We start from the raw sequence: 25,121 nt of genomic DNA, 5'->3' as shown, positions 1-25,121 counted from the left end.
AGAGAGAATTAGAGGCACTAAGTACCTTGAGGAGAGCTTAACACTACAGCACTGGATTAAATTTTATAAGGAGCAGTAGGATACCTCAGAAACTCTCACAAACGTCTCTCTCATCTGAGGTGGAGGGGAGCCTGGAGATTTTGCCTTCCAGAGCAATCCAAGCAAGGATGCTCCACACTCATGGATACCAACCAGATAATAGAACAGGGTGGGAACAAGCACACGGTTAATAAGGGAGTTGAATAAAGAGCCAAATAAAACTGTGACTAACCTAATTTGAACATTTGTCCTCTCTGAATCTCCCATTGAAATTTGAGCCCCAATACTGGAGGTGGGGCCTGGGGAAAGGTATTTGGGTCATGGGCCAACCCTCTTGCATGGGTTGGTGCCATTTTGGTGGTAATAAGCCTTTTCACTCTATTAGTTCCTATGAGATCTGATTGTTAAAAAGAGTCTGGCACTGCCCTCCACCATGTCTTGTTTCTCTTTCATCATGTTATTTACACACACTGACTCCCTTTCCCCTTCTGCCGTGAATGGAAGCTTCCTGAAACACTCACAAGAGGCAGATGCTGCCTCTATGCTTCCTGTACAGCCTGCAGAATGATGAGCCAAACACACTCCTTTTATTTATAAATTACCCAATCTAAAGTATTTCTTTAGAGCAATGCAAATGGCCTAACACAGTGACCTTGCCCAGTTTAGCTCCCAGAATACTGTCAGTCTCCCGCTCAGCCTCTGGAAGATAAGTAAAACATTCTTCTTTGAAATAACTTGCAATCCAAGATAAAAGAACAATGACATCTAGAGATTCTCTAATAAAATCATAATTTATTTGCCCAGTAATTCTCAGTGAAATTATCTGCACAGATAGCTTCCAATAATTTATTCAGTACCCTAATTTGTTTTAAGAATAAATTAAAAGGCAAAGAGAACTTGACATTTTGAAGGAAGTCTCTAGCATAAAAGTCAGGTATCAATAAACAAATTGGTAAAACAAAGAAATAATTGCTTCAGAAGCAATATAGAAGCAGAATAAAACATCACTATAAATTATCATTCCTATACATGCTCATTTGTATATAGATTATATTTTAAAATATTAAGAAATAGGTTATTTTTTTTTGGTCTCCTCTAGCCATAGTTGAACTGCAACAACAGCAGTGCTCGAATAGTATCTTTGTTAGCTTATCAAGTAAATGAGAGGTAAATTACTTCTCTTTCATTTTTGTTAAATTAGGCCTGCTATGTAATTTCTTGTATAACTAGACATCAAGCAGTTGTTAAGGGTCTCATTTAATTCTACTAAGAGCTTCCTTCTAAAGCAAAACTCTAGTATTCTTTTAAACAATATCCTGAGTCCTTTGAAGCAGCTTCTATTCTGTTTTCTTTTCCTTGTTAAGCAGCCTTATTTCCTAGAAGTCCTCTGTGTTTTTGACAGTGCCATCTTTATCTCAGACCTCTTTAACTTTACTTTCTCAATTCTCTGTTTAATAATTCCTCACAATCTGATTTTTGATGGAATATTTTAGAAGAGATAATAGGTTAAATACAGTTACGTTGTATATATGTTCACAATGACACAAAGCTTATCTGTTAGAAACTTTATGAGTGACGTACATAATACAGATCTCATTCTCTGATCCTTTTCCCATGTTTCTGGATAATTTAGAAACAAGCCCAAATTAACTAGCCTCAATGATTCTGCTGATTTAAAATATATAATCCTCAACTATTATAATTATATAACTAAATTTTGTCATTTCCATCTCATTGACAGTAAATTCATCTTACTAGGCTCTTGGTTGAATTATCTTTAATCAAACCATATTATGTTTTTGTTATTTCATTTAATCAAAGGGCAAAAGAATAATTTAATGTTTTGATTTCTTCCACGATAAATGGTTATGCTGTTCGAATTCTAAGTTGCTGGCCAACGATCATGGCTGCTGGGTGTCATGGAAGTATATATTAACTGTCTGCAGAGTCTGGGCTTTGTGTTCTGCTGTGTTTTATAGTACTCAATCACCCTGGGGCTTAGTAATCAGAATTTGGTGTTCATGGCCAAAACTAGAACAGCTACCTCATCAGAAAGAATGAATGTGCTTCACCTTAAATCTAACATACAGTCATTAATTGCAAAGCAAATCTATTTTTAAAAACAATGAAAGAGGTGAGGAAGGCAGCAAATCACACTGCCACGTATGCACCTATGCAACAATCTTGCATATTTTTCACATGTACCCCAAAACCTAAAATGCAATTAAAAAAAAAAGAGGTGAGGAACATTTTTATTCTAATTCTCATCAAAGGATCAGATTTTAAACGATTTCTCTTCTGAGGTTTTGGATTTTATGGTCAATAAAAATTAATATTTGAAAAGCACATCCAAAATATCCAAAGCATGAGTTGCTCTATGATAATTTGTGTTGTTGTAGTTTCCACTTTGCTATCTTGCCTTTCTCTTGACATTTTGTACATTTTGCATTATTATTAACTTTTTTTCCAGGAAGCAACACTAACGAAAAACACTGCTGGTGTCACAATTCCAGCTGAGTTTTATTCACTTTGATTTACCCCATAACTAGACTCCGAGTCTACAAGCAATGGGAACTGCAGAGTTGAACAATTAGCTACTGAATATTGTCCCTGAAGCTACTTTTCTCCCAGTTGTTTCTTAGTGTTGTGATGATCAGAGCAATTACTTCTTCTTTTAGAGTGTACATGTAACCATAACTCAATCCCTATGGTACAAATATTTAATACAGTGATCTTGGGGTGGTAGAATTTTATTGCTGAAAAAATGTCGCTTCTGATCATGTTCCTAAAATAAAGGCGTAAGTTATATATATAATATCGCAAAGCTACAACAGAGGAAGCTTACATTTTCTGACAGGACTTTTCAGATTTTCTTTCAGAATATATTTTTAGCAGAAGAGAAAAATTTTTTGAATTTGTGTTGTGATTACCCTGTAGAAACGGCATAGACTCTCCGCCATCCAAAATTTTGTTCAGATTTCAGTATTGGTGATGCCATACATGCACCAAGAAGATATAAAAAGTTTAGTACTTATAAAATGAGCTTTTTTGAGAGAATAGAGCGGTTCTTAAAGGGATACAGAATGGCTTGAAAGAGCAGGTAAAGGAGACTGGCTTGGGGTTTTTATGATGGTAAAGGTATGTGGATTGGGGCGAAGTTTGTTTTAGTGGGGTTTATGTGGTCTAAATTTTTTACCAGTGCCAACAGAGGGAGCACTGGCTTTCTTACCAGTTCGCCCAAGTTTAAGACAATAAGGGAAGAGAGATGGTTATAGCCCAAGCTTCAGCAGTCAAACTGGAGGCAGACTCTTTATTTTAACTTGCTGATATCATTCTCTCTTTATGAATATTTGGTCTTAACTTACTGATTATACTTTGCAAAGTTTCTAGAACTCTTATTAGTTAACTCGAAGTGACTTTTTGGTAAGGCAGGGTGTTTATTAACATGGCTTATGAACTAGAAATAAATGATATGCAAGTTGTTATCTGTAATGATGCTTATTTGCCTGTGGTTTTAATTTATTTTTTTTAACATACCTTAGGGTGTTTCTTTATTGTCTATGTTGACATACAGCAGTATTTTTCAAACTTTAGGGATGACTAAAAATCACCTGGAAATCTTGTTAAAACACAGGATGCTACATCCCATTCCCAGAATTTCTGAGTTAGTAGGTCTGAGGTAGGTCCCCAAAATTTGCATATTAAACAAGCTCCCTTGATGTTGCTAATATTGTTGGTCCAGGGATTACATACTGAGAATGTCTAATGTACAGTTTTTGAGTTTTAGTAATTTGTCTCAGTATATTGTCTCTTTCTTTCTCTCTCTCTCTCTCTTTTTTTTTTTTTGAGGTGGAGTTTTACTCTTGTTGCCCAGGCTGGAGTGCAATGGTGTGATATCGGCTCACTGCACCCTCCTCCTCCTGGATTCAAGTGATTCTCCTGCCTCAGCCTCCTGAGTTAGCTGGGATTACAGGCATTGACCACCACACCTGGCTAATTTTGTATTTTTAGTAAAGATAGGGTTTCTCCATTTTGGTCAGGCTAGTCTTGAACTCCCAACCTCAGGCGATCTTCCCACCTTTACCTCCCAAAATGCTGGGATTACAGGCATGAGTCACTGCGCCTGGCTTATATTTGTCTCTTTGAAGGTACTCAGCTATTTGGATATAATTGAATAATGAGTTTTGGTGTTTATATTAAAAGATGAAAATATTTTAATGAGAATTCCAGTTAAAGAGTTATTTTATTATTTTCTAGTATAGATGTAGCCTACACTAGTATGGACTACTAATTACTACTATTTTATTTTAATTTATTGCCACTAAAATAATTATAGTTTGATAAATTTGTGACATTGATAAATATTGATAAAAATGTATATAACCTGTGGCATTGTCTCTGGAATGCATGCAGAAGACTGAGTACTTAAGTTAAACTGGTAGCTTTTAAAACCTTGGGGTCACTGGATAAATTCTATTTGTAATTGTAATTATTGTCTTCCTTCTTATGACTTTTGAATTTGGTCTTTAATTTTAGCACTAGAATATTGCACACAGTGAGGCAATATGGTAGAACAGAAAGAGCATACCACTAAGTAAAGATAGATTTTAGACAAATTTTGCCACTAAATTAAAGTGCGATTGTGGACAAATTATACATGCTATCTAAACCAGTTGGCGAACATTCCTGAAAAGGCCAGAGAGTAAACAAATATTTCAGGCTTTGTGGATTCTATGGTCTTTATTGAAACTACTTAACATTACCACTGTAGCACAAGAGTCTTAGAAAATGTGCAAATAAGTAGACAATCCTGTGTGTAAAAAAAGTGTGATTTATAAAAACATGGGTGGCTGGATTCAGCCCATGGAGTATAGTTTTACATACTCTGATTTAAGTATAGGTTTCTTCATTTGTGAAAGGAATAAATTGAACTAAATAGTGCTTAGTTCCTCTCTAGAAGCAAACCTCCTGTGATTCTGTCACTTGATGCAACTTGCTCACTGCTTATTTTATTTTAAAATTTTATTTTTAATTTTTGTGGGTATGTAGGAGCTATATATATTTATGGGGTACATGAGATGTTTTAATACAGTCATGCAATGTATAATAATCACATCATGGAAAATCAGGTATCCATTCCCTCAAGCAGTTATTCTTTGTGTTACAAATAAACCACTTATTCTCTTTTAGTTATTTTAAAATGCATAATTAAATTATGATTGACTACAGTCACCCAGTTGTGCTCTAAAATAGTAAGTATTTTTATTCTGTTTTTTGGTATACATGAATAATCCCCAGCTCCTCCTGACTCCCCCACTACCCTTCCAGCCTCTGGGAACTATCCTTCTACTCTCTGTGTTTATGAATGCAACTGTCTTTATTTCTAGATCTCACAAATAACTGAGAACATGGTAATTTTGTCTTTCTGTGTTTGGCTTATTTGACTTAACATAATGATCTCTAGTTCCATCTATGTTGTTGCAAATGACAGGATTTCATTCTTTTTCATGGCTGAGTAGTATTCCTTTGCATGTATGTACTACATTTTCTTTATTCATTCATCTCTTGATGGACACTTAGGTTACTTTCGAATCTTATATATTGTGAACAGTGCAGCAATAACGTGAGAGTGCAGATATTGCTTCAATATACTGATTTCCTTTTACTTATATACCCAGCGGTAAGATTCCTAGGTTATATGGTAGCTCAATTTTTAGTATTTTGAGGAACCTGAAAAGTTTTCTCCATAGTGGTTGTACTAATTTACATTCTTACCAACAACATACAAACATTTCCTTTCCTCCACATTTTTACCAGCATTTGTTATTGCCTGTCTTTCGGATATAAGCCACTTTAACTGGGGTGAAATGATACCCTATTGCAGTTTTGATTTACGTTTCTGTAATTATCAATCATAGTGACACTTTTTCATATGCGTGTTTGCCATTTGTATATCTTCTTTGAGGAATGTCTCTTCAAATCTTTTACCCATTTCTTGATTGTATTATTATATTTTCTTCCTATTGATTTGTTTGAGCTCTTTAGATATTCTGGTTATTAATCCCTTGTTAGAGGGGTAGGTTGCAAATATTTCTCCCATTCTGTGGGCTGTCTCTTCACTTTGTTTCCTTTACTATGCAGAAGCATTTTAACAGTCATAATTCAATTTGTTCATTTTTGTTTTTGATGCCTGGGGATATTGCTCAATAAATTTTTGCTCAAATGAATGCCTAGATATTTCCCACAATTTTTTGTAGTAGTTTTATAGTCTGAGGTCTTAGGTTTAAGACTTTAGTCCATTCAAATTTGATTTTGTATGATGAGAGATAGGCATCTAGTTTCATTCTTCTGCATATGGATATCCAGTTTTCCCAATACCATTTATTGAGTCTTTTTATTACAGCTTATATCTTGTTACTTGTTATTTATCTGTTCAGATTCTGAATTTTTTTATGGTTTGGTTTTGGTAGGTTATATAGGTGTATAGAAATTTGTCCTTTCTTTCCAAAATTTCCAATTTATTGGCTTATAATTGCTCATAGTAGCCATAATACTTTTTTGAATTTCTGCTGTATCAATTGTAGTGTTTCCTTTTGCATTTCTGATTTTATTTATATGGATCTTTCCCCTTTTTTCCCTTAGTTTCTCTGGCTAAAGCTTTGCAAGTTTTTAACATTTCAAAAAATCATTTTGTTTTATTGATCTTTTGTATTGTTTTCTTCGTTTCAGTTTATTTCTTCTCTGATATTTATTATTTCTTCTAGTTTTGGGTTTGGTCTGCTCTCGCTTTGCTAATTCTTTAAGATGCATTCATTGTTAGACTGTTTACTTGAAGTTTTTCCTCTTTTTTAATGTAGGCATTTACGGCTATAAACTTCTCTTGATACTGCTTTTGCTGTATCTCATAGGATTTGATATGTTTTGTTTCCACTATCAATTGCTTCACAAAATGTTTCAATTTCCTTCTTAATTTCTTTGTTGACTCAGTGGTCATGCAGGATTATGTAGTTTAATTCCATGTATTTATATAGTTTCCAAAATTCCTTTTATTATTGATTTCTAGTTGTAGTTCATTGTGGTCATAGAAGATGCTTCATATTATTTCAATATTTTTGAACATTTAAGACTTGTTCTATAATCTAACATATTTAATCTTGAGAATAATCCATGTGCTGAAGAAAAGAATGTGTATTCTGCAACTGTTAAATGGAATGTTCTATAAATACTTATTAGGTCCATTTAGATTATAGTGCAGATTAAATCTGATGTTTCTTCGTTGATTTTCCATCTGGAAGATCTGTCCATTTCTGAAAGTGAGTAGTTGAAGTACTGGTATCTGTCTTTTTGCTCTAATAATATTTGCGTGTGTATGTGTGTGTGTGTGTGTGTGTGTGTGTCTGGCTGCTTCAGTGTTGGGTGCATATATACTTAAAATGGTTATATATTCTTGCTGACTGATTCTTTTATCATGATATAGTGTTGTTCTTTGTCCTTTATTATAGTTTTTGTCTTGAAATCTATTTTTTCCTGATATAAATAGAGTGACTCTTGCTCCTCTTTGACTTCCACTGGCATGGAGTATGTTTTTCTATCCCTTTAATCAGTCTACGTGTGTCTTTATAGGTGAAGTGTGTTTATTATAGTCAACAGATAAATGAGTTTGTTTTTTCATTCATTCAGCTAGTCTATGGCTTTTGATTAGAGTTTAGTTCTATTATACTCAATGTTATTATTGATAAGACTTACTCCTGCCATTTTTTAAATTTGTTTTCTGGTTATTTTGTGGTCTTCTCTTCATTCTTTTTTTCCGTCCTCTCTTCTTTTTTGTGCAAGTAATTGGTGAAATGATTTAGTTTTTGCTTTTTTTTTGTAGCTGTTATATTTTGGTTTGTTACTGTGAGGCTTGCACATGCTATCTTTTAAGTTATTTTTTTATTATACTTTAAGTTCTGTGGTACACATGCAGATCATGCAGGTGTGTTACATAGGTGTATATGTGCTAAGGTGGTGATTTGCTGCATCCATTGCCCTGTCATCTACATTAGGTATTTCTCCTAATGCTATCTCCTCCAGTCCCCCTACCTCCTGCTATTCCTTCCCTGCCCCCCAGGCCCTGGTGTGTAATGTTCCCCTTCCTGTGTCCGAGTGTTCTGTGGCTCCTATTCTGTGTATTGCTGAGGCTTTGGGGGAAGTGCTGTATCTGGACCGGAGTGCCAGAGGGGAAGCCTCCAACTCACCGATCAGATGCACTTTCTGGGTGAAGCAGCACCCCTCCCCACCTCGGTCTGCCCTGCCTGGGCTTTGCTCACCACCCGACCAGACCCATTGAAATGCACCTGGTACCTCGGTTGGAGCTAGGAGATCTCTCGATTTCTGCGTCTCTCTCGCTGGGTGTTGTGCACCGGAGTTGTGTCTATTTGGCCATCTGGCCATCTTGACTCCCTCTATAAGCCATAGTTCTAAATCACTGTTCTGAGTTACTTTTCACTGAGGCTTCTCCCATGAGATGTGCACTGCTAACATTAATAAACTTGCTTGTCTTTCTCTTGTTAATCTGTTTTCTGTTGTAGAGTTCTGTTCCAACTTAAGAGGGTTGAGGAGAAATTCTAGAATATAGAATTGAGTAATATAATAAATGTTCTATTATTATAACATCTTAAGGCAGACAGAAAAACCTCTAACCCTGACCAACCTTTTGCATTGTAAGACAGAATAATATAGGTTTTGTAAAATAAATAAAAGAATGTTTACTTTTTAAAGGGGAATATGAGTATAGCAGGTATGAGGAGTGTCTTGGTAGCATGAGTCATACTCAGGCTGTGACATGACTAAGCGTGCAGAAGGTGTGAACACTTGAACAGCTGCTGAGAATGTTCACACTGCTGGCTACAAATCTTACCAAAAGAAAACTTATCTGCAGACATTATGAAGTTATTTATCTCTGGTTCCCTTGAATAAAAGACTGGAAAAAACATTTTTCACAAATAATTTTGCTCAGGACATGAAATTAGTGAGAAAGTCTTTAATTACTATCATTATACAGATTTATTCTCTCATGAGAAATCAATGCACTAAAAAATCAAAACTTACATATACAGCATAATTATTATATCTCAAAACAATAGCAACATAATAATCAGCTTAAAACAACACTAAGCAAAAAATGAAGTTATAGACTTTACCCAGATTTTATCAGTTTTCTTTTTTAACTTACATTCCTTGCCTAGTTCAGGATCCAATTCAGGATCTCACATTGCATGTAGATGTGGTGGCTCCTTAGTCTCCTCTAGTCTATGACAGTTCCTCAGTCTTGCCTTGTCTTTCATAACCTTGATACTTTTGAAGAGTACTGGTTTAATATTGTAGAATGTCCCTCAGTTTGGATTGGTTAATATTTTCTCATGATTAACTCTACACCTGTGCACAGTATCGCCTTACTGGGAAGAATACCACAGAAATTATATAACTTCAGTTTATTATATGAGGAAGTGCATGATGATGATATATCTTCTTACTGGTGATATTAACTTGATCATTTGCCTCCAGTCGTATTTGCCAGGTTTCTTCACTGTGTAGTAAATATTACTCTCTATAATTAGAAAGATAAATATTTTAAGGGAGCTACTTTGAGTCTATGCAAATATCCTGTTTCTTGTTCAGTTTTAACGCACTATTTTTAGTATTCATTGGTAGATCTTGCCTGCAGCCATCATGGCTGAGGATTTCTAATGCTGATTTTGTATTTCCCTAATTCATTCTACATATGTTAATTATACTTCTCCTCTAATGGCTGCCCTTTCTCACATATTTCTTTGTTTATTCAGTTATTTATGAATATTTTACTTTTAGTTAAAATCCAATACTATCAACATTTATTATATTACTCAAGTGGTTCCAACTTTGGCCATTGAGAACTTTTTCTAGTTGGCGACTATGTCTTTCAACATATTCCCACTTTAAAATTTTTTTTTAATTATTTTTGGTCTTTCTTTACTATTTAGCACTGCAGTATACTCTAGGATTTTACTTGTCCCAGCCCTGAAATGATCGACTTCTCTAGAGAGCCTTGGTCCTTATATTTTGGAGTATGACAACTATAATTTCTTTTTTAATTACAAATATGATAAATTATTCTCTTCAATGTTTCATGCAGGAATTTTCTAGTATTTCATAACTGAATGATTTTCTTGAGAAATTTTTGTATGCGCCCCTGAAATTAGAAAAAAAAAAAAAAAACTACAAGTAGAATAACATAAATGAGACCGTAATTGGTTTCATGTGTTAGTCTTCTGTGAGGCATTCTAATTCTCAGGAACAAAGCCAATAAGAAAACATCTGAGTCTCCAGAAAGGCAGTCAATGTTTATTGAATTCTAACTTAGAAGGAGTACTATGAGAAGTGCTGCAATAAGTAAAAGATGTGGCCTGGCCCCTGCCCTAGAGAAGCTTTGGTGTCACAGTGAGACAAGGATAAATATTTAACAAAGGAACAAGTACTGAAGTATGAAGGATCATATGGGTCACATGTTACATCTTATTCCAATGTTTCAACATCGTATTTCTCATTCAATTACTTTTATTAGATCTTCTCGTATGCACAAGAAAGCTCACTCTTTTTAAGCACCAACTAAAATTGAATTCCTCCATTATTTTTTCCTTTATGTTGTTTTTTAATTGTTTAGACATGTAATGAATACCTATTGTGTGCAAAGTGAAAAGGCAAGATAATGTCATAAGACAACATTACAGCAAATTTAGTTATAGAGCTAAGTGACTTTTATTCAAAATTCGTGATTGAAGCAGCATCCATTCTACAAAATAAAATGAAAGTGCTCCCTGGGCAATAGCAGAAGAGTGTGTTTTATAAGGCAGACACTAAGAAACAGAACAACAGAAAAAAAATGGATTGGTTAATATCAGGTTACTTTTTTGTAAAAGCTAAAGCAGAAGTGACAAGCTGACCTCTTTTGGGTTCCATCTTAAAGTGTCAGTTTGATTATGTGGCATTTAGCAAGAGTGACTCTATTTTGGTTTGGTCTGGTCTGTTGGGACTTAGTGCAGGAGTTCAGTCTAAAACAATGGACTTCCATAATTTTTGTTTAACAATAGTAAGCTAACTAAAATGTCTTTCTTTATTTTTAGGAATTTTCAGCTCATGGAGATCAATCCTCTCTGTCCTCCCAAATCTATAGTTTTGTGTTGATTTTGTTTCATTTTCTATATTCTGAAAACACCTCTACACAGTAGTAAACGCTGAGAATGGGTGTAGAATTTTCTGTCTGCATTGTTGTCTAGTTAGTCCATGTAGGTTTACTTCATTACATCTTACAGGTTTGATTTGCTTGAGTGAAAAGTCTGTTTCATCAACTCTTTTATCCTCACAGAATTGGCCAGTGGTAGTTAGATAATAAACGGATATAAAATGTTTATTATCATTGTCAATTTCAAATGCATTTACTAAGTAGAATACAAATCTCCTGGATTCAAATGACTGCCCTACTTTTCTAACTGCTTAAATGTTGATAATACTTCATAGGCTTGCGGAGAGGATGAAATGAGCTACTACATGTAGCATTTAGAAAGGAACTTGGAACATAGTTATAATGAGTATTATGAGTACCATTAATATTATACGTGATAAAGAGCATGGCTTTACTTACTATACAATGGGTAGCAATGAAAAAGGAGAGTAATATATTCAGATCTGGATAACTGAATTTTAATTAAGGACCAAATACCAATGTCACTCTTCTTGACAGTCTTCCTGTCTCTGTTCAACATTCCTACACAAATTTATTTTTTCTACTGCAACATTTATAGAAATAATTTTTAAATATAATTGTTTTAAACTATTAGCCATCTCTGAGCTCTACCCAGTTAGTGAGATTTCAGTGCTGTTAGAGTCAACAAGTGGCCAGAAAATACCTTTATCCCACAAGCTTCCTCCCTCCTCCACAAAAGTTTGGTGGGCCTTTTTTTTTTGGAGACAGAGTCATTCTCTGTCACCAGGCTGGAGTGCCGTGGTGGGATCTCCGCTTACTGCAACCTCCACCTCCCAGGTTCAAGCAATTCTTCTGCCTCAGCTTCCTGAGTAGCTGGGACTAGAGGCGCATGCCACCATGCCCGGCTAACTTTGTATTTTTAGTAGAGACAGGATTTCACCATGTTGGCCAGGATGGTCTCAGTCTCTTGATCTTGTGATCCACCCGCCTCAGCCTCCCAATGTGGTGGGATTACAGGTGTGAGCCACCATGCCCGGCCTGGTTTGGTGGGTCTTTTATGCAATACAGGTGTTCATAGATATACAAAGTTGCATTCAAGCTGAAATGTTTTAAAATTATTTTTATGTAATTTTCTACAAAGAAATACTTATAAAACATAAAGTATGAAGAACACCTATTTATGACCTAATTTAAATAAACAATTACTGTTACTTTGAAGTCATTTGTGTGTCCATTCTCCATCAGCAATAACCACTTCCCTGAAGAAATTCTACTTCTTAGTCCTAAAAAAGAATGAAGTTGAAGTACTTACATAATACCTAATGTCAGGGTTTACTGAAAGTTGCTGCAATTAGCATATTGTGGTATTGGTGAATTAATGGAAACACAACTAATGAAACAAAATAGACAGCTCAAAATTAGAACCACTCTAAATAATAAACTGACTTTTGGTAGGTAATTCAATAGAGAAATAATAGTCTTTAAACAGTTTTTGCTAGAGCAACTGGACATGTGTTTGCACAAAAGAGGGGCCTAGACACAAATCTTATACCTTTCACAAAAAAATGGTTCAAAGCACAAAAATATAAAACTTCAAACAAAAACTCCAAGAACATCCAGGTAACTTGGGTTTCCTGATGAATTTTTAGATATAACATCAAAAGCATGATAGATGAAAAAAATTGCTTAGTTGAATGATATTAAACTTAAAAACCTCTCCAGAAAACTTACTGTTAAGAAAATGAATACAAGTCACAGACTTTTGTCTTTTGTCATTTGTCACTGGGAAAATGAAAATTAAGAAAACAATGGGGCCACGTGCTCTGCTTCACACCTCTAATCCCAGCAATTTGGGAGGCAGAGGTGGGCAGATAATTTGTCAGGAGTTCGAGACCAGCCTGGTCAACATGTTGAGACCCATCTCTATTAAATAAATAAAAATTAGCGGGACTCCATGTTTGGGTCCCCTTCCACGAACACTCCCTTTGTGGAAGCCATCTTTCTCTCTCCTGGATTTCCCCTCTGGAGTCCCCTTTCACACTCTCTTGTGGAAGCCTGTCTTCCCCTCCTAAACTCCATCTCTCTCTATTCCCTTCCACTCAATGTGGAAGCTGCTTTCCTCCCCTGGATTCCATCTTTCTGGATTCTCTCACTCAGTGTGGGGAAATAAATAAATAAATAAATATGTGTGTGTCTGTGTGTGTGTGTGTGTGTGTGTGTGTATATATATATATATAAGCTGGGAGACAGAGCTATGGGGCAAACATGCACATACTGCACATGTACCCCCAGAACACATACATGCACATGTACCCCGTGCCCAGTCCCTCAACTTCACTGGAAGTTACACAATCTGATTCCATATATTTTAGAAATGACACAAAAATTTACCATACATTATAAAATTATAAAAACCTAAATCATTTTAAAAGTCAGTGAGACATTGTTTGTATTATTCTTATTACTTGGTACACAAATATTTGTTCAACGTTATCTACATATTCATTCGATTAGTAATTTATAGTTTCACTATATCTAACTGTGGATTTCTTTTTGTTATTTATTTATATATTTGTTTTTATCTAAATTTTGATTGGCTTCCTGAATCTGAGATTGTTGGCATTCAATAGTTCCAAAATATTCACATCAAATATTACTTCCACTCAATTTTCTTTCTATAATTGTTTATATTTTATTTATTTTTTGCTCTACTCTCCATATCTCTTAACTTCTGCTTCATATTTTCCATCTCTTTATTCTTTGGGGCTGCATGATGCATAGTTACTGTAGATTTATCTTCCAGATTATCAGTTATTTAGCTGATTTTGTTCATTCAATCTATTAAACTTTAAATATAAATTGCTGCAATTTTTATTTTTAGAAGTTCTATTTAGGTTTATTTTTAGTGCGCTTGGTCATTTAAAAATGATTTCTCACAATTTGCTTATATTTTCAATGCTGTCATATTTTGTTAAGCATATTAAACTTTGATGGTATTTAATAATTTCATCATGGATAGTTTTTCATTATGGATAGTGATTATAGGACTGAAAGTGCTATTCGTAGTTTCTCTCAGTCATAGTGCCTTATTTCCTTGTGTTTTGTGACTTTTATCATAATTTCATGTTTGTTTAATCTTGTAGAAATTACTTGAGGTTTTCATTTGTAGTGGGCATGTCAGCTTCTGCCTTGGTGACCACTTGGTGAAGATCACATCCACTTTATTCTCTTCATGAAGCCTTCTCAGGCCATCTAGATAATATTTAAATGGATGATAGTATCTTTGAAGGTCAGATTATAGTTGTAATTTTTCAAAGGAAATTCCTTTTTTCTAACCATTGAGCACCAAGGCAGGAATTTCCTCATTTGGGGAAAGTCATTTTTTTTCTTTTTTTTTTTTGAGATGGTGTCTCCCTCTATAGCCCAGGCTGGAGTGCAGTGGCACGATCTTGGCTCACTGCAACCTCTGCCTCCTGGGTCCTTGTTCAAGCAATTCTCCTACCTTAGCCTTCCAAGTAGCTGGGATTACAGGCACGAACCATCTTGCCCAGCTAATTTTTGTATTTCTTAATAGAGTTGGGTTTCACTATGTTGGCCATTCTAGTCTTGAACTCCTGACCTCGTGATCCACCCGCCTCAGCCTCCCAACGTGCTGGGATTACAGGTGTGAGCCACCGGGCCTGGCTGGTTTCTTTTATGTTCATTCTTTAGATCTGATTTACTTTAGAGACCATTTTGGATCATCCTGGGCTTTGGCTAGTTGTTTGTTTGTTTGTGTTTTCTGCTGCCCAAAAGGAAATGAAAACCACAGCTCAAGTTTTCTACCATAAAGATCAGTTTTTGCTCTGGATTTCTCATCTGACTTAGATTTTAGCCTTTGAATAGATCTTACTAACTTGCCAGCACATGTCAGGGCATCTGTGCATATACTCTTGTGTGTGTAAAACATCCATACCAACACTTTCAGTTGTTTTCACTGGACAAATCTTCCAGGCTCTTAGCACATGGCAATGTATGATATGGAAGTTCCTAATTAGTTTCTTGTGTAAAGTGCATCCATTTTTAATTGAAAGAGAAATCAGCTCAGCTGACCAAAAGCACTGATCCATTTACCAGTAAGGGAAGAAAAACAACAACAGCAAAACTGAAAGGAGGTTGTTGTTACCAGTTAGGCATCAATTGGTCATTGAGAACAACCAAGTTTCTAAAATATTAGGACCAAAATATTAGATTGCAAACTAACCAGGTTCTCTTGCTGCTATCTACTCCCACAGTGTTTACTTAGAATTGTAGGCAACAACATGTAATGTTGACTATGAGAATCAGTTGTATTATGAAATATGTGTTTTTCTTTTTTCTGTCCACCTTTGTGCAGGAATGGCTTCATTCCACTTCATTTCTCCGCATATTTTGGTAAATGCCTGCCTAATTTTTAGAACTGGAGAGACTTTAGAGTATTCAGATTCCTGCCCACCTGCCTCAATTATTGAAACATGGAGAAAGGGCCTGGGAATCTATAATTTTAAAATTTTCCCATTAAATCTTGGTAAAGAAATTATATATCAAATCTAGTCACCTAACTTAATTCATCCTATTTTTCACATAAATGAACCTAGAGGACATTATGATAAATGAAATAAGCCAGGCATAGAACACATTTGTCTCTGAGACAAACATTGTATGATCTTACTTCTATGTAAAATTTAAAAAGTCAAACTTACAGAGGTGAGTTCAATGGTAGTTGCCAGAGGTAGGTGAGGGTGTGAGAAAGTGGACAAGGAAAGGGGATTAGTCAACAGTTACAGTTAGATAAGAGGGTGAAGTTTTGTTGTTCTATTAGACAGCAAGTTGACTATCATAAAGAATAATGTATGTTCCAAAATAGCTAAAAGAGAGGATTTTCTTTAGTGAGGCAAGGTTTTACTCTGTCACCCAGGCTAGAGTGCAGTATGGCATTATTATGGCTCACTGCAGCCTCGACCTCAAATTATCCTTCCACTTTAGCGTCTTAAGTAGCCGGGGACACAGGTGTATGCCACTATGTCCAGCTCATTTTGTAATTTTTTTAGAGATGGGGTCTCCCTACATCAGAAGTGGCTAAAGAGGATATTAAATGTTCTTACCACAAAGAAATGTTAAATATTTGAGGTGATGGATATACTAATTATCCTGATTTGATCATTTCACAATGTATACATGTAGCAAAATATCACATTGTATACCATAAATAGGTACGACTATTCTTTGTTAATTAAAAAATAAAATTAATCTAAAAAGAAAAATTTCTGGCTTATTTGCAGAAACCGCTGCTCTTTCTGTTGCACTAAAATGATACTTATTCATTGCTATGTAATTATAATGCTGTTTCTGATACATTATTGATGCAGGATATTTTCTTGAGCCCTTTGTGGGACTCATGACAGGGCACCTCATTTACTCAGCCCACCTGCTTAAGCCCTTGTGAAAGAGAGTTTGTGAGTAAATAAGCTCAGGAACAGGAGCAAGCAAGTGCAGGAACCAGCTGCTTTGATGCCGGCAGGAGCAAACTCCATGTAGGCCCTGTGGAGGGGTTGCCTGTGACTCCAAGGCCTCAGAGGGTGTGTTACAGTACTTTTTAGCTCTGCCGTCTGCAGAGAGCAGTGTGTTATTAGCTCAGTTGGCCTTTTTCCTCATCATGTGGGGTGGCTACCGCCTGCCAGTAAGGGCAAAGGGCCAGTGTGACAGCCTTTTTGGGTACCCACACCTGGCGCATCCCAAAGTATTGTCCAGTGCCCAAAAGGAATGAGATCATGTGGACAGATTGAAGGATGATGAATCTGGAGAATTTTGTTGAGTGATGGAAATGGCTCTGAGCAGAGAGGGGAGCTGGCAAGGGGATGGGAAGGGAAGGTCGCTCTCCCCTGAAGTCAAGCTGCCTCTCTTTGATGTCCAATCTTCATCTCCAGTGTCAAGCTGCCTCTCTCCAATGTCCAGGTGATTCTTCCTGACATTCAGCTGTTTTTATCCTCTGCTGGCTGAGTCTGGGGTCTTTATAGGCACAGGATGGGGCCAAGGTGGGCTGCTGGTAGATTTGGAAAAGGCAACATTCAATTGGTAAAAAGATATTATTCAGAAAGAACCATTTGGGAGGGAGCAGGTACATAGGGATGAAAGTTTTCTCTTTGGGCCATGGGTTTCATGCTTTTCAGCTCAAAGGTGAAGTTTTGCCAGGGACCCTCCCCTATCTGCCTAGAATTTCTGTTTCCTTTTGCTATCATCACTAAAACAGGCATATGCAGTAAATGATTTCAGAGAAATGGAATTAACTATATCAGCAACAGTAGAACTTAAGATTTATTATTACAACATTAAGTCTAATTTATCCTATATTAATTCTTCTGAATATTAAAAAGCAAAGGATGTTAATTAAAGTGTTTGGAATTCCCCTTAACTACTGAACTCTGACTAGGAGATTTATTATTTTCAAAATATTGTAAGAACTGGTAATTGTAAGAACTGTAGGAAGGTAAGAAGGTAAGACTCCTGGGAATTTAATATCTGCTTATTATCATCTTAGGCTTTACCGTCCATAGTATGTACATAGAAAGAACTATTACAATGCTTACATTTAAACTATGTGGAATAAACTTAAGTTATAATCTAAATGGCCTTAAGCTTTAACTTACCAACATTTTAACTTATTAATATCAGTATTTAAATTTAATTCATTAGCATTTTGTTCCATTCATGGATACAGTCAATTTTGTATAAAAATGGGAAAACACTTTTTGTTTGTTTGTTTGTTTGTTTGTTTATTTTCTGAGATAGAGTCTTGCTCTGTTGCCCAGGCTGGAGTGCAGTGGTGCGATATTGGCTCACTGCAAATTCTGCCTCCTGGGCTCAAGCAATTCTCTGCCTCAGCCTCCTGAGTAGCTGGAATTACAGACGCCTGCCACCACGCCTGGCTAATTTTTGTATTTTTAGTAGAGACAGGATTTCACCATCTTGCCATGTTGGCCTTGAACTCCTTACCTCATGATCCACCCACCCTGGCCTCCCAAAGTGCTGGGATTACAGGCGTGAGCCACCAAACCCAGTCTTATTCTTTGATAAATTCTTAATTTCTCAAATTAAATAGGTTAACATTTAAAAACAAGTATGATTTACAAGTGTATTATAGTTATGTTCTCTTGAACATGCTAAAACAACATTCCAGATTTAGTATGTTTGAATTTTTTAAAAGCATTTAAAATGGCTGACAGGCAGTCATAATAACCTCACATGCAAGTTCTCCCTAGGTCTTAAGGAACTCTTGCGACTCTAAAAGCTCAATCTGATTAAGACAGATGAGTTTCTATTATTCTGTTACGTACAGTTAACCCACATAATCAAATTATTTTACACTTGCAAAATTAAACTTGAAAGCCTAAAATCATTTTAAGAACAATATTAATATTTCAAACATAAGTAGGTGAGTAAATGACACTGATTGATTATCCAAAAATGGGAATGCTATTGGTTTTATTTACTTCATTGTCTCTATACCGTTTACAACCTTTTTTTGATTTGTAGTCACTCATTCACTTAAAAAGGAGTAATTTTACTAAATTGAGTAAGTTGAAGTTACAGGGTGGCAAACTGGGACAGCTGCATTGTTATGTAGAAGTCAAAAGAATTTCATTGAGGACCTCAGTCTGATACTGCATACTGAATTCTCCACCAACATATTTGAATATGGTCACTTCCTTTCATAACAGAATTCTGACTACTCTGTCAAGTAGGAATTCCAAAGCAAGATTTTATATGGGATTAGTTTCACATCCACCCAGTTTCTCTTACCCATTTTTTTTTTTTTTGAGACAGAGTCTGGCTCTGTCACCCAGGTTGGAGTGCAGTGTCACGGTTTGGCTCAATGCAACCTCTGCCTCCCAGGTTCAAGTGATTCTCCTGCCTCAGCCTCCCAAGTATCTGGAACTACAGGTGCACACAGCCACACCAAGCTAATTTTTGTATTTTTAGTAGAGATGGGGTTTCACCATGTTGGCCAGTATGATCTCAATCTGTGGACCTCATGATCCACCCACCTTGGCCTCCCAAAGTGCTGAGATTACAGGTGTAAGACACCGTGACTGGCCCTCTTATCCATTTTTAATGGATTAAATTAATATCTTTGTAACCTGAGTGGATCTTGCATTTCTTTCCTGTTTTTTCTATCAATCACTATTCGATACTCTTTAATTCTAACTTAGCATTGGTTTAAAAATTGTGCCTTGGTATGGTTGTCAGATAAAATACTGAACAGCCAGATAAATTTAAATTCCAGATTAACAACAAATAACTTTTTCATACAAGTATGTCTCATGATGCTTCATTGTCTGTCTGAAACTCAAATTTAACTCAGTGTTCTGTATTTTTATTTGCAAAATCTGGCAATCCTAATCCTTGACATAGGTATTCCAGAAACGGTTGTCTAAGTTTTACTTTTATTAATAAGTTTTATTCCCTCACCTTTTCTGTAGACTCACTGAGGTTTAAACCATGTCATTTTTCCCCATCTCCCTCAGGCAAGGATTATAGACTGGATTAGATGCTCAATGAATATTTGTTTTACAGAGGCTTCCTCTGAGAATCTACATGTATCATCCTCCAAATCAGTTTGGAAATGTACAGCTGTTGAGCTGCCTGATAGGAAGCTCTACAAAAAACCCAAACAAAACATGTAAGACAAACATTCCTTGGAAAGTGTAATGTGACTACAGATCTTCTCATTGAGCAACCTCCTGTTACATGGAGGATAAGTACCACCCTTTATTTCAGCAAGTGTACCTAATTGGAGAAGGATGATGTTTTTCTTTCAAATGATGAGCTTTGCATATTCACCTGTTACATTTGGCTTATACAATATTGTTACTGAGAGAGAATTCAAGACCTAATTTGAGCAAGCTTGCTATTAAAATGTTCAGGAAGCTTCTGATGTTCCTCTCTAGACAGGTCACGCATGCTCTGCTGCATATAGTTTGCAAAGCTCCTCATCATGGGTTAAAAGCCATGCTTCATTAGCAGGCTAGCGATACCAGGGCTCTCCCCTCTGCTTTGCCCTCCCCACTGTAAATGCATGCAGACTATCTAGTGGTTCTGATTCCTGAATGGAATTTATATGCTTGATTTAGAAGAGTAATGTCAAGGAGAGTGATCTTTAGAATACATTACAGACAAAATGCAGGACAGTCAAGGAGACAGTCCCCATAGCTCTCCAATGCCTATTCTTAGAACCAATGTAACTTTAGAATTAGAATTTCAGCTTTTGGGAGCTTACTGACTTTAACTTTGTGCAATTTGAAAACTCTTCATGGTTCCTAGAATTACCTCTCTTGAGATTTTAGATAAGAATTTGAGGAATGGCCCAGGAGTAAATAGTCTTTGTAAGAAATAACCCCAAATCATTATGACTACAATGTGGGTGTGTCGTCACTCACAATGGGGGAATAAAGGAGGCTGGGATGTTACCAAGATATAAAAGATCCCCACCATTATGGGACTTACAGTATAGTTAGAAAGATCAAATTATATATTAGGAAGAATACCTAACCATAAAATGCTTCTTTTCTCATTGGAGAACACATTCATTATAAAATAATATTAAACATTTAGGGAAAAAATTTAAAGTCATCAAACTTCATTCATGAAGATACAACCACTGTTAGCAAGTTTGGTGCAATTATTTTGCAGTTATATATATATATGATATATAGATATATGTGACCATCTAACACATACCATTATGCAGTTTACATTTGTACCTAAAATTCAGTTCTATATAAGTAAATACACACATATATTTTTAAATGAACTATTGCATACAATCCATTTTTAAAAAATTTTTATAACTTATTTTACTGATCCCATGTTGTAGGACATTAGAATTTTTTTTTCTTAGTTTATTATTAATCTTGCAATTAGTATCCTCTAAATGTATTCAGTGCATTTTCTTTAAATAAATTTCTAGTATATGCACTTAAATTATTTCACACAGATTTCAAATTGCCTTGCTGGAAGTTTGCCCTGGGTTATGCCGGCACCAGAGTATAAAAGAACCTTTCTTCACAACGGAAGATCATATTGTAACTAGGGGAGCATACTCAGCTCCCAGTTCCAAAAAGGTTCTTGAAGGGCCCCAGAGGCATGGTGAGTTTGCCATTGGAATAAATATCATGGACTCAAAAGAGTTTTGCGGAAAAGCAATTTATTAGAGAGAGAGAGAAAAGAAGACACCTCCCACGCTGTCTTGGGAGGCCACCAAGAGAAGGAATCTGTATAGGTAGGAGCAGCTTGAGTTTTAACCCTCCCGTTATTCCCTCCCCATTCATGTTCACGTCGAATGAAAGGAGTTCTTTCAAACTTCCTCTGGAGTGATTGATGTTAGACTCTCATACCGGAGTGGCTATTTGGTCCACAGCTGAGTTACAGAACCCCTCCTCCCAGAGCTTTTGGTGGGTTTTTTTTTTGGACAAAGGAGCTTCACCTGGCTTTCTCTACCTAGCCTGTGTGTGGGAAACCCGGACAAATAACATTACATTTGAAACACCTCTGGCCCCCAGATGGAGGCATGGAGCCGGGAAACTCCTGCCTTTGAAACCATGCCCCTTGTGGACACAGGAAGAGAAGTTCCTCAGTTCCCCATCTGAACAGGAAAGTCCAACTGCTGTTGGAACATGGGCGTCAGCTGCTCTTTACTTCCTGCTGAATTGGGGCATAGAAGGGGCCCTGCAGTTGAGTTTTTTCCCAGAGGGGAGTCTTCCAGGGGTGCAGGTTAATCCAGAGGTCAACAGTAGAATTCATGAGCCGAGGATATCCAGGGTTCCATTTGCAGAACCATTTGTAGCCTCATGGCCTTAATTCTAGAAGAAATGAATTTGACAAGAAGGTTAAAGATGAGAGTTCCAAAGGCCATCAATAATAGAATGGTTATAAACAGGCCTAGAAGAGGGTAGAGCCAGGACAGCCAGTTGTTAAACAAGCTCCATGATCCTGTTTCTTGAAGGTCTTGAGCCCTGCATTCGATTCGGTCCCTGAGGTTTTAACTTTAAGACAATACCCGACTGGTTTACAAAGTAGCAGCATTCTTCTCCTGAAAAGAGACAGGTTCCTCCTTTCTCTGCTGTTAGCAGATCTAGGCACCTTCAATTTTGAAGAGCCATGGCAGCTAAAAAGTTAAGCTGCTTCTGCAGAGTTACCAGAGAATCAGCAGCCTTTTCCATGTCACCATTTCACTCCTGAGATAGCTTATAGTAAAACTGAGTAGAGGTAGTAATTCCTCCCATGCCAGTATGAAGTCCTCCTATTATTCCAGCCCCCATTATGAAAGGAATAATTGGGGTTTGAGTATGGTGTGGCCTTAGCAAGAGAAGACTCTGCACCTGAGAGTTGGTGAAAACTGTCATGGCGGGGCACTAGGAAGGAGAGGAGGCATATTTCCCCAGGGGTATTGTTCAGGCAATGGTAAGCTGAGGTGCTCACAAACAAAGAATAAGCCTGGTGCTAGGCAGTTGAGGCCTGTGGGTAAGGCAACCCAGTTCTGGCATAGGGAAGAATTGCCATTGTTAGTAGAGTTCACACAAGTGAAGTTTGAGGTAGATGGGATTTGTAGATTGGTAATCAAGGACCTGTAAGCCCCCTATGATTTGAGGGAGGGGTAATATCGGAGGGAGAGGAGGAGCGCTTTTAGGCCAACACATAGGGGTGACCTCATAGAGTCCGGTTGCAAATAGTAAAGTCAAGAGTGATAGTTCTGTTAATGCCAGGATGTAAGTTAGACTCATGAGTAGTTACTTTTCTGGGGATCTTGTCAGAAGAGAAAATGTAGATCCTCTAATGGCTCTCGGGTGTATGAAAGGTCATCTCCTGGAATTTCAGGCTGTTGAGTGGAGGGCCTGTGATTTTCTTCAGGAGGTGTCCAAGGCTTCAGCCAAGTGTAATGAGTCCACGACTCAATTCCCACCACCTTAACTGCCATTGGGGTAGACAGAGTAACAGAAAATGGTCCTTCCCAAGATGGACTTAGAGAGGGAGTGTCTGAAGGGAGAGACTTAACAAGCACCAAGTCTCCAGGACAGAACAACTCTTTCCCTTTTTCCCTAGGATGTCCTTCAGGTAAGATCCTAAGGGCCTGTTGGTACTTAGCCAAGAAGGTTATATCTTTTATTAGATCTCCTGTTTCCTTGTCTAATATGAGATCATTAGTAAGAAAGGGCCATCCATAAAGCATCTCATAGGGGCTGTGTCCTATTTTCTGAGGAGAGGTTCTAGCCCTTAAGAGTGCTATTGGTAACAGAGAAGGCTGTGGGAGATGGGTTTCCTGTGCCAGTTTCTTTAAGTGTCTCTTAAGAATTTCATCCATTTCTTTCACTTTCCCTGAGGACTGAGGCTTCCAAGCACAGTGGAGATGATACTCTATTCGTAACACTTTGGAAATTCCTTGGGTCACTGCAGCTTCGAAGGCAGGGCCCTTATCATTTTGAAGACAGTGAGGGAGTCCAAATCTAGGAATTATTTCATTAATCAGGATTTTTATTACCTCTTGGGCTTTTTCTATTCCACAGGGAAAGCCTCAACCCAGTCTGTATAGGTATCTACACACACTAACAGATATTGTTATCCCTGAGACATAGGCATATGGGTAAAGTCCATTTGCCAGTCCTCACCTGGTTAATGACCCATTCACTGTTCCCCAGGAGGAACTCTGTGATGTGCCAAAGGATTATTTTTCGGGCACATTTTGCATCCTTTGACTATTTGTTGGACATCCTTGAAGAGACCGTTTCCTGTAAATATAGATTTAGCCATTCAGTATGTATTCTCTATATCCATACGGAAGGTTTGATGTAGGGTTTTAAATACTTTCCATTGGCTGTACTCCCTCCTCAGTAGCTAGCCATCCTGAAGGAAGAAGATTGTGTCCCGGGAAGATTGCCCCCTCTACCTCTTCTGATGAGAATTGAGGTCTAATTCCCTGGAGAGGATTTTCCCATATTAAAGGTCCTTCTATAAATTCTTGTCTAGCTGCCCTTTTTGCCTCTAGGTCATTATGGTGATTGCCCTCTGCTTCCTTTTCATCTCTGTTTTTGGTGACCCCAGCAGTGTAAGACCACTACCACTTTGGGTTTTTGGATAGCTTGTAGTAAGTCTAAAATTTCCTTATGATATTTAATGGGAGTTCCTGCTGAGGTTAGGAACTCTCTTTCCTTCTATATGCTTACCTTCAAATATGCAGAACCAGGTAAGCATGTTTGGAATCTGTGTATATGTTTATTCTCTTTCTTTTTCCTAATTTTAGAGCTTGAGTGAGGGCTAATAGTTCTGCCAGCTGGGCACTAGTTCCAGGAGGAAGGGAATTACTTTCAAGTACTGTTTGATCACTGACTACTGCATATACTGCCTTTCAAACTCCATTTTCCATAAAGGAACTTCCACCAGTGTATAGGTTAAGGTCAGGATTGACTAGAGGAGTTTCTAAGAGATTTTCTTGAGCTACATAGCTTTGGGCTATAACCTGCTGACATTTATGTTGTCTGCCCCTTCCTCAGGAAGAAAAGTAGCTGGATTGAGGGCTGCCCATATGCGCAGCTGAAGTACAGGCCCTTCGAGCATTAAGGCCTGATTTTTGAGTAAGTGGTTGTCGGACAGCCATAAGCCTCCTTTAGAGGCCAGATTCCAGCTACATCATGTGAAATCCATACGTTAGATCTTTCCCTTACACTACTTTAGTAGCTTCTGAGACCAGCATAGCCACTGTGGCTACAACCCACAAGTAGTGTGGCCAGCCTTTTGCTACTGCATCAATTTCCTGACTTAGGTATGCCACCAGTTGTGGTGTAGTCCCTCG

General features: G+C 37.0%; 2 long non-coding RNA genes across 2 annotated transcripts in view; one reads left to right on the top strand and one right to left on the bottom strand.

Moving 5' to 3' along the window:
- The window catches only part of LOC105734447 (uncharacterized), a 120,191-nt gene that overhangs the window by 45,763 nt on the left and 49,307 nt on the right, over positions 1-25,121 (top strand). The window lies entirely within an intron of this gene.
- LOC135269682 (uncharacterized) overlaps positions 21,969-25,121 on the bottom strand; it is a 316,193-nt gene continuing 313,040 nt past the window's right edge. Inside the window, exon 4 of the long non-coding RNA XR_010337931.1 lies at positions 21,969-22,137. This is a non-coding gene — a long non-coding RNA (uncharacterized LOC135269682). The remainder of the gene's footprint in view (positions 22,138-25,121) is intronic.

Source organism: Aotus nancymaae, unplaced genomic scaffold (genome assembly GCF_030222135.1).
Source record: "Aotus nancymaae isolate 86718 unplaced genomic scaffold, 86718_ANA_hifiasm-v0.15.2.pri h1tg000057l, whole genome shotgun sequence".
Taxonomy (NCBI): domain Eukaryota; kingdom Metazoa; phylum Chordata; class Mammalia; order Primates; family Aotidae; genus Aotus; species Aotus nancymaae.
The sequence above is the reverse complement of the archived record's forward strand: the minus strand, read 5'-3'. Positions and strand labels throughout refer to the sequence as shown.